Here is a 13,829-nt window from a genome sequence, read left to right as displayed (position 1 = left end):
CTGCTCCCAAAGTCCCTGGCTGGCCTCACCCACTTTGTACTCCACCAAGGGTGTCCCTGGAGCAGACTGATCATGAGACTGATTCCTAGACCCTGCAGCTTTGTCTTTATAGCCTGGAGGATGTGAAAGCCATGCAGGTTTTCTTCAATCAAATACATGCTGCCATGCTGCCACATGGACAGCAGCACAGGGAGGGGCCTCCCAGGGAGTGCCCTGGTCTCTGTTCCACAGCTCTTAGGCAGGGTTTAGCCTGATCCAGGGAGATAAAGATGTGCCTTCTCTACTCTACAATGTTAGTATGAGCAAGAGCAGCATATGTACAACGTGGTCCAGCTGTTGCCAGGACTGGGAATCTACTACGAAGTCAGGCATAGCTTTGTACTCTGCTGCTCAGAACTACAATAGACCCAAGGAGTGAGGCTGAGATGAGGCCACAGACCTAGGCTGCAGCCTTCGGATGATCATGCCCAGGTTATCAGGGGACCCAGTGGCTACTGGTGAGCTCTGTGCTTAAATCTGCAGCGAAATCTGGGGTTCAGCAGCTGAACCATTATTACCATGAAAAAGAGGCAAATACCCCTCTGTCAGAGACTAGGGAGGAGGACTTGGAAGGCACCACAGATGTAAATCACCCAGGGGGACAAACAACAACCATGGCCTCGGAAGACAAGACTCCTGAAGTAAAGTCAGCTCCTACTCATTTCGGGCCTTATTCAAGGGCCATGACTTAGATACTTTTTGTAGGAATCTTCTGCTTTATATAAATAAAGAGATTATTCACAGAAGGAATTAAACTGAATTTAAAATTATCACCAACTCCCTTATCCTAAACTTCAGATATGGAATAGAATATTCAACTATGATTATGTCAGTCTGTCATTATTCATGGTAGTGAAGAGAATCCTCTTCCCTCAAAAACAAAACAAAACAAAACAGGCTTTTTCCCTTCATCATAAAATCATATGACTCCTTAAATCATATACATGCTTGCTTTATTCTGTTAGGCTCTGGGTACTGCAATAAATTGAGATTTCCCAAAGATCAGATGGCCCCAGGAGCAAGAATGCTGCCCAGGCCAGCAGGTCTTTCACAGATGTGCTAATCCACGTACTGAAAATCAGAGGTGACAAGTCTTACCAGTCCTTGTTGAAATTCCAGGTGGTTGGAACGGGGATGATCCCTCTGATTAAGGTAGGGAAGAGGGACCTGGGGGTGTATTAAAATAGAGTCAATTACAATCTTAGGGGTTTTATGACTTCTCCCACAATTTCCAGACTACTGCAATCCAACAGAAATTTGAGAGATGATGGAAATGTTCTATATCTGTGCTGTCCAATATGGTGGACACGAGCCCTATGTGTCTACTGGGTGCTTGAAATGTGGGTGGTACAACTGAGAAACTGACTTTTCTTTCCAAGTTTTAAATTATTATTCATAGTTTTTATTGTTGGTATTACATGATAATGTCTCTAGGTATTATGGACTGAATTGTGTCCCCCCTCAGAATTCATTAGTTGAAGCCCTAACCCACAACGTGACTATATGTGGGGAGAGGGCCTTTAAGGAGGTAGTTAAGGTTAAATGATATCATAAGAGTAAGATTCTAGGGACTTCCCTGGTGGCACAGTGGTTAAGAATCCACCTGCCAATGCAGGGGACAAGGGTTCAAGTCCTGGTCCAGGAAGATCCCACATGCCGCGGAGCAACTAAGCCCGTGCACCACAACTACTGAGCCTGCGTGCCTGGGGCCCACACTCCGCAACAAAAGAAGTCACTGCAATGAGAAGCCCGTGCACCAAAACGAAGAGTAGCCCTCCCTGCACCGCAGCTAGAGGAAGCCTGCACACAGCAACGAAGACCCAACGCAGCCAAAAATAAATAAATAAATAATAAAATTTAAACAACAACAAGAAAAAAAGAGTGGGATTCTAATCCAAGGGGACTGGTGTCATAAGAAGTGGAAAAGACACCAGAAATGCATAAACACAGAGGAAAGGCTATGTGTGGGAACAGCAAGACGGCAGCCATCTGCAAGCCAAGGAGAGATGTCTCAGGACTAACCGAACCTGCCAACACCTTGACCTTGGACTTGTAGCCTCCAGACCATGAGAAATAAATTCATTTTGTTAAAATCACCCAGTCTATGGTATTTTGTTATGGTGGCCCTGGCACACTAATACATTAAGTATGGGTTTTTTTTCACCTATTTTCTGGTATCCTGTGAGTCTACTCAATCTGAAAATTTTTTCTTCTTCATTCTTTTCTTAGTTTTTTTTTTTTTTTGGCTGCTCTGCGCAGCTTGTGAGATCTTAGTTTCCCGACCAGGAGTCAAACCCGGGCCCACGGCAGCGAAAGCACTGAGTCCTAACCATTGGACTGCCAGGGAAGTCCCAGTTTAGATTTTTTAAAACTGTGGTAAAAAACACATAGCATAAAATATACCTTCTTAACCATTTCTAAGTGTACAGTTCAATAGTGTTAACTACCTTCACATTGTTGTGCAACCCATCTCCAGAACTTTCTCACCTTGAAAAACTGAAAATCTACCCATTAAATGACTCCCCATTTCCCCCTCCCCTCAGCCCCCAGCAACCATCCTTCTACTTTCTGTTTCTATAACTTTGACTACTCTAGATCTCTTCCTACTCATTGCAATTTGTCATCTCCGACTGAGATTCCTGCAGCAGCCATCCTGCTAGTCCTCCTCACTCTAATCTCCTCTCCTCCTAAGTCCACCTTCCACATTGCCTCTTGAGTTATCTTTCTAAAACATAGGTTTGATTCTATCACTCCCCTGTCCAGACAACCTGATGGTTCCCCACTACTTTCAAGACAGAGTCCAGAGCCTCTGTGTCTGGTCTTTGTCCAACCTTGGCAGCCTTAGGTCCATGCCACCCACATACCTACTTTACATTGAAGTCATCTTCATCTTGGACTACTTTCCATACTCCAAAAGCAGGCTTTTTCTCTCAATGGTTGGTCATGCCCGTCCCTCTACTAGAAGGCTCCAACCACACACACACATACCTCACCTGTCCTCCGGATAAACCTCTGCCTTCAAGACTCAGCTCAATTGTCACTCCTTTTGAAAAGTTGTCCCTGTTACCCTTTGAATCTATGGAGAAACTTTGGCAGTTGAGCTCTCTTCTTTCCACTGCTATAGCACAAATCCTCTGGTGTCACAGCACATTTCCTACTTCTCCCCCTAAATTGTGAGCTCCTAGAGTGTAAGGATCCTGCCTTGCTCACTTTTAGATCTTTAGGATCCATTCAGTAATTTACACAATTAACAAATATATTTGGGGCAGCTGGAGAAGTGGCTAGACGCACTTCCCGCCCTACCCTTACCCCACACTGCCACCTGTGCTTCCTAACCTTTAATGGTACAATGGTACAATAGCTGTGGTCAAATTTGAGCATACATCAGAATCACCTGTAGAGCTTGTTAAAACAGATTTCTGGAGAATTCCCTGGTGGTCCAGTGGTTAGGACTCCGTGCTTTCACTGCCAAGGGCCTGGGTTCGATCCCTGGTCAGGGAACTAAGATCCCAAAAGCCTGCGTGGAGTGGAAAAAACAAAACAAACAAACAAAAAAAACCCACACAGATTTCTGAGCTTATTCTGAGTACCTGATTTAGCAGGTCTGGGATGGGGCCTAAGAATTTACATTTCTAAGTTCCCAGGTGACGCTGAGGCTGGTGACGGTCTTGGGACCACACTTTGAGATCCACTACCCTATAGCCATCAGGGGGTATTGGTCTCATGTTTCTCCCCTCCTCATAATGATTTCATCTCTCCTGCCCGACTCCATGGCCCCTCTGCAGCCTCATTCTCACTCCCCAGCCTTTTGTTCAGTGGGAGTGATGGTTTAACCCAAAATCTTTTTTTTCTTTTTAAAATATTTATTTATTTATTTATTTATTTGACAGTGCCATGAGGCCTGCAGGATCTTAGTTCCCCAAGCAGGGATTGAACCCGCACCCTCGGCAGTGAAAGCCCAGAGTCCTAACCACTGGACCACCAGGGAATTCCCTAACCCACAATCTGACAGTCTGATTTCTTCCTTTTTAATCTTGTATGAGTAAAGTATTTTTTTACTTTTGTTTGAAATGAACATAATGTAAAAAAGTAAAGAAAAATTACCTATAGACCCACCTCATAGGGCTAGTTTATTAATATTTGGGTGTCCAACTATCCTTATAGAATTTTTCTATAACTGTAATATGCACATACATTTAAAAAAATATTTATTTATTTATATTTTTGGCTGTGTCGGGTCTTCGTTGTGGCATGCAGGATCTGTTTTGTTGTGGCGCTCGGGCTTCTCTCTAGTTGGGCATGCGGGCTTCCTCTCTCTAGTTGAGGCTTGCAGGCTCAGTAGCTGTGGTTCCAGGGCCTAGTTGCCCCACGGCACGTGGGATCTTAGTTCCCTGACCAGGGATCGAACTCGCATCCCTTGACTTGGAAGGCGGATTCTTTACCACTGAACCACCAGGGAAGTCCCTGCACATATATTTTTAAGCAAAAATTGGACTTTACTCTTCATACTAACTTGAAGCCTGTGACATTTGTTTTGTGACTGGAAGTTTGTACCTCTTAATCCCCTTAACCTAATTTACCCATCCCCCCATCCTGGATTCATTCTTATTTTCCGGAAATAATTTCCCAGAAGTGGAATTTGTGGGTCAAAGGATATACACATTTTTGCTGTTGGTTGATCCATTAATATCTTCTCCTTTTTTTAATATCTTCTTTAAAATGAAAGAATTGGTTTTATTTTCTGGTAGTAAAAGTAATATATCCATATTGCAAAAAAATCTGGACAATTTAAAAGAAAAAGCCCCCCAAATTTGATCACTCAGAGATCACTTCTGTTAATAATTTTTTGGCTGAGGTATAATTAACCTATAATAAAACAGGCAGATTTTAAACAGCAGTTCAATGTGCTTTGACACACAAAAAAACAGGAACTCACAGAGATAGATAGATACATAAATAGATACATAGATACATCATCAGGCCAAACAAGGTACAGAACATGTCCTACACTTTAGAAAGTTCCCAGTCAATCTCACTCCCCTGCCCTCCTCGTCTCCTCTGACTCCCTCCCCATCTCCTATGACTCCCTCCACACATGCAAACATTGGTCTGATTTCTATCTGTGTAGTTGTGTTGCCTCTCTGTAACTTCACACACATGAAATCATAGAATATGTCTTTTGAGTTTGGCTTCTTCTGCTCAGCGTGTCTACGCTTTATCAATGTTCTCATGGGTATCAGTAGTTTATAGCTTTTTAATGCTAAGTAATATATCAGTTTGTGAATATACGACAGCTTTCTTAAAATTTGTGCACCTGTTAGTGGATATTTGGGTAGTTTCCAATTTGGGGCTATTATGGATAAATATGCTATGAACATTCTTGTCTTTTATGGGACATGTGTTATCATTTCTCTTTGGTAAATATTTAGAAGAAAAATTGCTAGGCAATAGGATGGGTATATATTTAACCGTATATACATATATATGTGTATGCGTGTATATATATATATACACATATAACTGCCAGTTTTCCAAAGTGATTGTACCAATGTATGAAAGTTCTACTTGATTCTCATCAACACTTGATATTATCTGTCTTTCTAATTTTAGCTATCCTAGTGGGTATCTCCTGGTAGTATTAATTTACATTCCTTTGATGACATGATATTGTACATCTTTTGATATGTTTATTGGCCACTGTTTTCTTTTGTGAAGTGAGTATCTGTTCAAGTCTTTTGTCCATTTATAAAATGGAATTGTTTGCTTATTTAATATTGTGTGTCTATATGCATATTGCATGTATCATACCACTGATGTAAATTATAGTGCCATACAGTCCTCCCTCGGTATCTGAGGGGGATTGCCTCCAGAACCCTCCCCCCATACCAAATCTGTGGATGCTCAGGTCCCTTATATAAAATGTCATAGTACAGTCGACCTTCCATACAGGTTCTGCATCCATGGATACTGAGGGCAACTGTTTATCACTGACATAAATTTCACACATGTATCATATGTGATAGATATTCTTTGTCAGATATATATTTGCAAGTATTTTCCCCAGACCATGGCTTGTCTCTTCATTTTCTTAACAGCAGAAGTTTTCATTTTGAAGTCCAATTTATTGATCTTTAATTTCATGATTAATGCTTTTTTATTGTGGTAAAACATACATAACATAAAATCTACCATTTTAACCAATTCTAAGTGTATGTTTAGTGACATTAAGTACATTCACACTGTTGTTAATATCCATTCACTTTGTTAACATATCAATCTCCAGAACTTTTTCATCATCTTCTCAAACTGAAATTCTGTACTCATTAACACTAACTCCCCATTCCTCCCTGTCCTCAGCCCCTAATAACCATTATTCTACTTTCTGTCTCTGAATTTGACTATTCTAAGTACTTCATGTAAGTGGAATCATATAATATTTGTCCTTCTGTGTCTGGCTGATTTCATTTACTATAATGTCCTTAACGTTCATTCATGTTATAGCATGTGTTCAAATTTCCTTCCTTTTTAAGGCTGAATAATGTTCCATTGTATGTGTATACCACATTTTATTCACCTATTTGTGAGGGACATTTAGGTTGTGTGAAATGGCCTTTCATTGTGATTTTGATTAGCATTTCCCTAATGATTAATAATATTGGGCATCTTTTCATGTGCTAAATGGCCATTTGTACGTCTTCTTTGGAAAAACGTCTATTCAAGTCCCTTGCCCTTTTTTGGGGGGCAGGGGAGTGGGCTGTGCCGCGAAGCTTGTGGGATCTTAGTTCCCTGACCAGGGGTCCAATCCAGGGCCCACTGTGGTTAGCAATCACAGTGAGGGTGCCAAGTCCTAACCACTGGACAGCCAGGGAATTCCCTTTTGACCACTTTTAAATTGAATTGTTTGTTTGTTGTTAAGTTGTAGGAATTCTTTATATAGTCTGCATATTAACCCCCATCAGCTATATGATATGCAAAGATTTTCTCCCATTCTGTGGGTTACTTTTTCACTCTGTTGTTAGTGTCCTTTGATGCACAAAAGTTTTAAAAGTTAATTAATTTAAAGTTTTTAATGAAGTCCAACTTATTTTTTCTTTTGTTGCCTGTGCTTTTAGTGTCATATGCAATAAATCACTGCCAAATGCAATGTCATGAGGATTTTTTTCCTATGTTTTCTTCTAAGAAACTGTTTTAGCTCATGTTCAGGTCTTTGATCCATTTTGAGTTAATTTTTTTTTTTTTGCAGTACGCGGGCCTCTCACTGTTGTGGCCTCTCCCGTTGCGGAGCACAGGCTCCGGACGCGCAGGCTCAGCGGCCATGGCTCACGGGCGCAGCCGCTCCGCGGCATGTGGGATCTTCCCGGACCGGGGCACGAACCCGCGTCCCCTGCATTGGCAGGCGGACTCTCAACCACTGCGCCACCAGGGAAGCCTTTCTCAGTTTATTTTTTAAATTGAAACTATGTTTTGTTTTTCTCGTTGATTTTTATAAGTTCCCAATATGTTAAGCAATGTTAAGCAAAGTCTCTCATCCACTTATCTGTCAGGGCTAAACTAGAATTATTTTCAGGAAATGCTTTCATTTGCTGAAGCATATTCTCTCGGGAGGCAAGGCTTCTTTAGTTGTGTGTCCTCGTTTGTATCTTCATTTTTTAAAAAAATAAATTTATTTATTTATTTATTTTTGGCTGTATTTGGGTCTTCGTTGCTGCGCGGGCTTTCTCTAGTTGCAGTGAGCAGGGGCTACTCTTCTTTGCGGTACACAGGCTTCTCATTGCGGTGGCTTCTCTGGCTGCGGAGCACGGGCTCTAGGTGCGCAGGCTTCAGTACTTGGGGCTCGCGGGCTCCAGAGCGCAGGCTCAGTAGTTGTGGCGCACGGGCTTAGTTGCTCCGCGGCAGGTGGGATCTTCCCGGACCAGGGCTCCAACCCGTGTCCCCTGCATTGGCAGGCGGATTCTTAACCACTGTGCCGCCAAGGTAGTCCCAGTATCTTCATTTTTAAGAAGAGGAATTATTCTCTCACTGCAGCTCAGCTGCTTACAAAAGCATGCAAGTGTGGCTTTGACTGGCTTTGCAGAATGACTCCTGTGAGGTACTTGTCATTATGTGTAGTACCATACTGTTATGATTACTGTAGCTTTTTTTTTTTTCAGGAACCACTTCAGTCTTATTTTATTGACTTCTTTTTGATCATCAAAATTGTTTTCATCTTTGTAGTGATGTAGCTTTGTAATATATTTTCAAATCAGAAAGCAAGTCCTCCAAGTTTGTTTTCTTTTTCAAGATTGTTTCAGCTATTCAGTGTCTCTTGAAATTTCATGTGAATTTTAGGATGGATTTTCTGTTTTTGCAAAAAACATTACTGGGATTTTGGAAGAGATTGCATTAGATTTGTTAGTCTCTTTGGGTAGTATTGACATCTTAACAATGTTAAGTCTTCCAATCTATGGGTGTGATGTCTTTCCATTTATTTATGACTTCTTTAATTTCTTTCAGCAATGTTTTGTAGTTTTCAATGTATAAGTCTTTTGCCACCTTGGTTAAGTTTATTCCTAAGTATTTTATGCTTTTTGATGCTGTTGTAAAAAAACTGTTTTCTTTCTTTTTTTCGTTTTTCATATTTTTCACTGTTAGTGTATAGACATGCAGCTAATTTGGGGTGTTGATTTTTTATCCTGCAACTTTGCTTAATTTGCTTATTAATTCTAGCAGGGGTGTGTGTGTGTGTGTGTGTGTGTGTTGTGAATATTTAGGGTTTTCTACATATATGATCACGTCTTCTGCAAACAGAGATAATTTTGCTTTTTCCTTTCCAATCTGCATGTCTTTTTTTCTTTTTCTTGCCTAATTGCTCAACACTATGTTGAATAAAAGTGTTGAAAGCAAACATCTTTGTCTTGTTCCTGATCTCAGAGGAAAAGCTTTCAGTCTTTTACCATTGAATATGATGTTAGCTGTGGGTTTTTCATTTATGACCTTTATTATTAAGATAGTTTCTTCCTATTTCTATTTTATTGATGTAAAATGCTTTTCTACATCAATTGAGATGATCATGCGATTTTTCTCTTTCATTCTGTTAATGTGGTGAATTACACTGATTGATTTTCATATATTGAACCACTCTTACATTCTAGAAATAAATCCCACTTTGCCATGGTGTATAATCCTTTTAATATGCTACCAAATTCAATTTGCTAGTATTTTGCATTAATATTTTCATGAGGTATAGGTCTGTAGTTTTCTTTCCTTGTAGGGTCATTGTCTAGCTTTGATATCAGGGTAATGCTGGTCTCGTAGAATTAGTTAGACATGTTCCCTCTTCTTTGATATTTTAGAAGAGTCTGAGAAGGACTGGTATTAATTCTTCTTCAAATGTTTGGTAGGAAAAAAAAGAATATAAAAAATAAAAACTAAACTAAAAAAACCCACAAATGTTTGGTAGAATTCACCAATAAGACTGTTTTGTCCAGGACTTTTCTTTATTGGGAAATTTTTGATTACTGACTCAATCTCCTTACTAATTATAGGTCTATTCATTTTTTCTATTACTTCATGATTCAGTCTTGGTAGGTTGTATGTTTCTAAGAATTTGTCTATTTCATCTAGATTATCCAATTTATTGTCATACACCTATTCATAGTACTCTCAAAATCCTTTTTGTTTCCGTAAAACAAATAGTAATATCCCCACTTTCATTTATTCTTTTTATTGAGATGTAATTGACATATTATATTAGTTTCCTTGGTGGGAATGTAAACTGGTGCAGCCACTGTAAAAAACAGTATGGAAGTTCCTCAAAAAATTAGGATTTTCTACATAAACAATCATGTTTCTAAATAAATACCGTTCTAATTTCCTTTCTATTTTTTATGCAATTAATTTTTTATTATTTCCTCATTACACTACTTAGGACTTCCAGTACAATGCTGAAAAAGTGATGAGTAGATATTCTTGCTTTTTGATAGATCTTAGGAAAAAAGGGTTAAATATTTTATCCTTTGTTATGTTACTCCACAGAAATGGTATAGTCCTAGGTAGGATTCCCTAGGGATTTAGCAACCAGTAACTTCAGGTAGTGTTGGACCGCTTTGCACCTAGTTCTTGCTTCCTACAATTTTGGTAGTGCATCCTTACAGACCTACCCCTCTTCTTTCTTCTGTCTGCTGTTAGTTGTCAGGGACCGCTGCTGGGAACTGAGGGAAATGAAATAGAGGGAAGGACTCTGGACCCCTCCCTCTGGCCTGTTCCTTTTGGTTGTCTGTCAGAAATGAGTGACAGCAACTACTGAGCCCATGCACCACAACTACTGAAGCCCATGCACCTAGAGCCCGTGCTCCTCAACAAGAGAAGCCACCGCAATGAAAAGCCCTCGTACCGCAACAAAGAGTAGCCCCCGCTCGCCGCAACTAAAAGAAAGCCCACGTGCAGCAACGAGGACCCAACGCAGCCAAAAATAAATAAATAAATTATTTTTAAAAAAGAAATGAGTGACAGCACCAAAGAAACTTTTTACCATAACAATATGTAGGAACCTGTACCAGTTTCAGAAGGCATCAGATACCTTCTTCCCCTAATTTTTGGACTGCAGTTATGCTAAACCCTAGATGAAGCCCAATGTTTGGAGTTTTGGTTAGATATGGAAAGAGTTACCACCCAGCTGATGAACACATTTTATTTGTGTTTTGCATTGAAATTAGAAAAGTGAGAAGTAGAAGTTGTACCGATTTCATTTAACTTACCAATATTTTAAGTTTCCCTGGACTTTCACCCAATGTGTACTTTTAATAAGAACTTATTAAACGTTTTGGGGGTCTCTTGCCAATGGTCATCAGCGTTTTTGCCTTACCTCTTCTCCCTTTCAGAAGATACAGGGGAACTTCTCCTCATCTCATGTATAGGTCCAGGGTAAAACCTTAGGACAATAGGGATATGGGGCAGGACTAGTAGGGTCAAAAAGGGAAAAGGCCTATTTGTCAGTATAGGACAAAGGTGAGGAGGACAAAGTCTGGGCTGGAGAGAGATGAATAAATATTTGCAAATGCTATGTCCTTCATTGTTTTGGATACTATCAGCATTCTGACATCCTCGTGATTCTGGCTGGGGCAAAGGAGAAAGTGGGATACAACAAAAAAAATCAGAACAGTCATTCCAGCCATGAAGATACCAAAGCAAAGGAGATTTTTGGACTTTCTTGTTCCTCTGGTTTGTTTCTTCCTCAAAACAGTGAGGATCTCCCATAGCCTTTAATAGTGGGCCTGAGGTATGCCCAGGTAACCAAAGTTTCTAAGGGCCAAGACACTTCCTAGTTCTGACCAGTCTTAGTATCTCTTCATCCCAAGCCTTTCCCCACTTCCCAATCTGAGCACTGCTTCTTTCCAACAGGGCTGTTCTGCTGACCCACCATGATCTAGGCTGTACTGCTCCTTTGCTGCATCTTACTGTCCCCATTGGCTGTCTTTCCAAGAAATACCCAGGAAGGGGTTCTGACTTTCCAGCTGTTTTTCATAGAAACTGGGCATCCTCTGAACATGCTCTCCAACCAGATCCCTCTCCCAGATTCCAAGACCTGCCAGGTTCTCTTATGTACGGCCCCATCCTTAGCCCCTCTATTTGAGTACCTATCCAACTTAGTTCTGGAGGTGGCCCAGGAGGAGGATGTCGGCCCAGCTGAGGCCCACATTCTGTAGCTTCAGCTTGTTAAGATGGGAGGAAAGGACACCACTTAAACCCTCATCCATGAGAGAGAGCAAAAAGCACAATGAGGAAGAAGGCATTGGCAATGCTAAAGTCATTCTGAGGGATCTTGGGGGACCCACAGGGAGGCTTGGATAAATCCAAAACTCAGCTACTCACCCTGAGGAATGTATTAACGATGGCAAATATGCCCACTGGGGTGGCTGGTCTGCCAGTTAGCTTGGATGGTGATTGAGTTTGCTGAGAAGCCATTCCCCATGATGCTGGTGACACAATTCAGAGCTTTTGCTATCAACATGCCCTAGAACTGCGGGTATGAGTCTTGGGAACATGTTGGAGAATTAGGTAAAAAGCTGAAGACACCCCCAAGTTAAGAGCCTCTCAGTGTCTATGGATGATGACAATATAATTTATCAAATGTTCCACAGTTATTCTGAAGTGCTTTATGAGGAAATTTATTCAGGAACTTGTCCAGATTCTTTACTTCAGATATTCAGTGCCACCTAGGTGACAAGTCTGCTTTCCCAGGACTACTTTCAAGGATGGGACACAGTAGGTAGGCAGAAATGTTGGACACCACTTAGGATAGGTATATGCTCTTTATTTCATCCCAGTGCTAAAAGACACAGGTGACTGGTGTTAGCCTTGCTTTTCTCCACTTAGTAGCTCTCAGTCCTTATTTCACATTCCATTTTCCATTTTTTCTTTCAGTTATCATATACTGTACCTGTAATATGTCTAAGCATGAGAAGCATTTTAACTTTCTTTTTCTGTTTTTATAATTTTTATTGACGTATAGTTGATTTACAATGTTGTTAGTTTCAGGTGTACAGCAAACTGATTCAGTTATACTTATACTTATAGCTGTTTTTAGATTCTTTTCCATTGTAGGTTATTAAAATTTCTAATCATCTTATTTCTACTCTGTGCCCACTAAGCTAATAGTCTCTTACAAGCTCTTATCAAACTCCACTCCACCCTTTCCTACTACCCTCTCTTTATAAGTTTTCATTCTTCAAAGTCATTACAAAAAAGCATCAACGTTATGAAAAGTAAACACAGGACTCAATGGTTCCTAACACTTTTTTTCCTGAACTTTGTCGATGCGTTGTAGAGCACAAAGTGTTACAAAGATCAAATGACTTAGAAATTATTCTTTTGAAATCTTGAATTGCTTCTAGGAGGTATATGATTTCAATCCTCCAAATGAATTCCCAGGCACCATTGAAGCTGACTTGCCCTAATGAAGTGTTAAAAACTAAATAGATAGGTTGCTTACACTTCTGTATGCCCATTTTGTTTCTTTGTTCATTTGTTTTTCTATTCTCCTCTTTTAAAAAATGATAATTTTATCTTTGGAATGCACGCAAAGAAACTTCATCATATTCTTTCTATTCTCCAGTCCCTCCACATGTTGAAAAGTGTGCTATTGAAAACATTAGCTAGATAGAAAGACAGAGAAATAGATACATAGACAGATTGATTTTTTTATTGATAATTACATTTATAATTCAAGGAAACTTCAAATGTTCAGAACATTTACAATCTGATGAAAGCTTAAAGACACTTATTGTTAACTAATAAAAATGGCTAAGCAATGATATCACAAATCTGTGATCCATTATTATATCCATTAGAATGACTGGATTAGTAAAAGAAACAAGTGGAAGTTGGGTGGATTATACTGGAGCTCAATCTCTCTCAGCATAGAGAACAGCTGATGGATAAACAATTGTTATCCACAATGGATGAGTCCAGCAGATTCTTATGGGCTGCATAACGTTATTTCTATCTTTGGAAAGGGAAGTTAAAAATAAGGCAAAACTACAGAATAGAAACACGTAGAAGCATTTTAACTTTTTTCTCATTCATCTACCTTGTACTAAATCTCCAATGAGACACTGAATCTTGCTAATTTAATTTTTTTTTTGCTAATTTAATTTTTAAACTGAAAAGAGAATCATAGATACCTAACCTCTTCTGATTCTGGGTTTCCCAGCTTCTATCATGAGCTGGAGTGTGAAAGTGACAGGGACCGGCAGGAAATGCCAAAGAACAGAGTTTTTAGGTACTGAGGTCCAGTGTGTGACAAGGGGACA

Source organism: Pseudorca crassidens, chromosome 11 (genome assembly GCF_039906515.1).
Source record: "Pseudorca crassidens isolate mPseCra1 chromosome 11, mPseCra1.hap1, whole genome shotgun sequence".
NCBI lineage: Eukaryota > Metazoa > Chordata > Mammalia > Artiodactyla > Delphinidae > Pseudorca > Pseudorca crassidens.
This window is presented reverse-complemented; position numbering follows the sequence as displayed.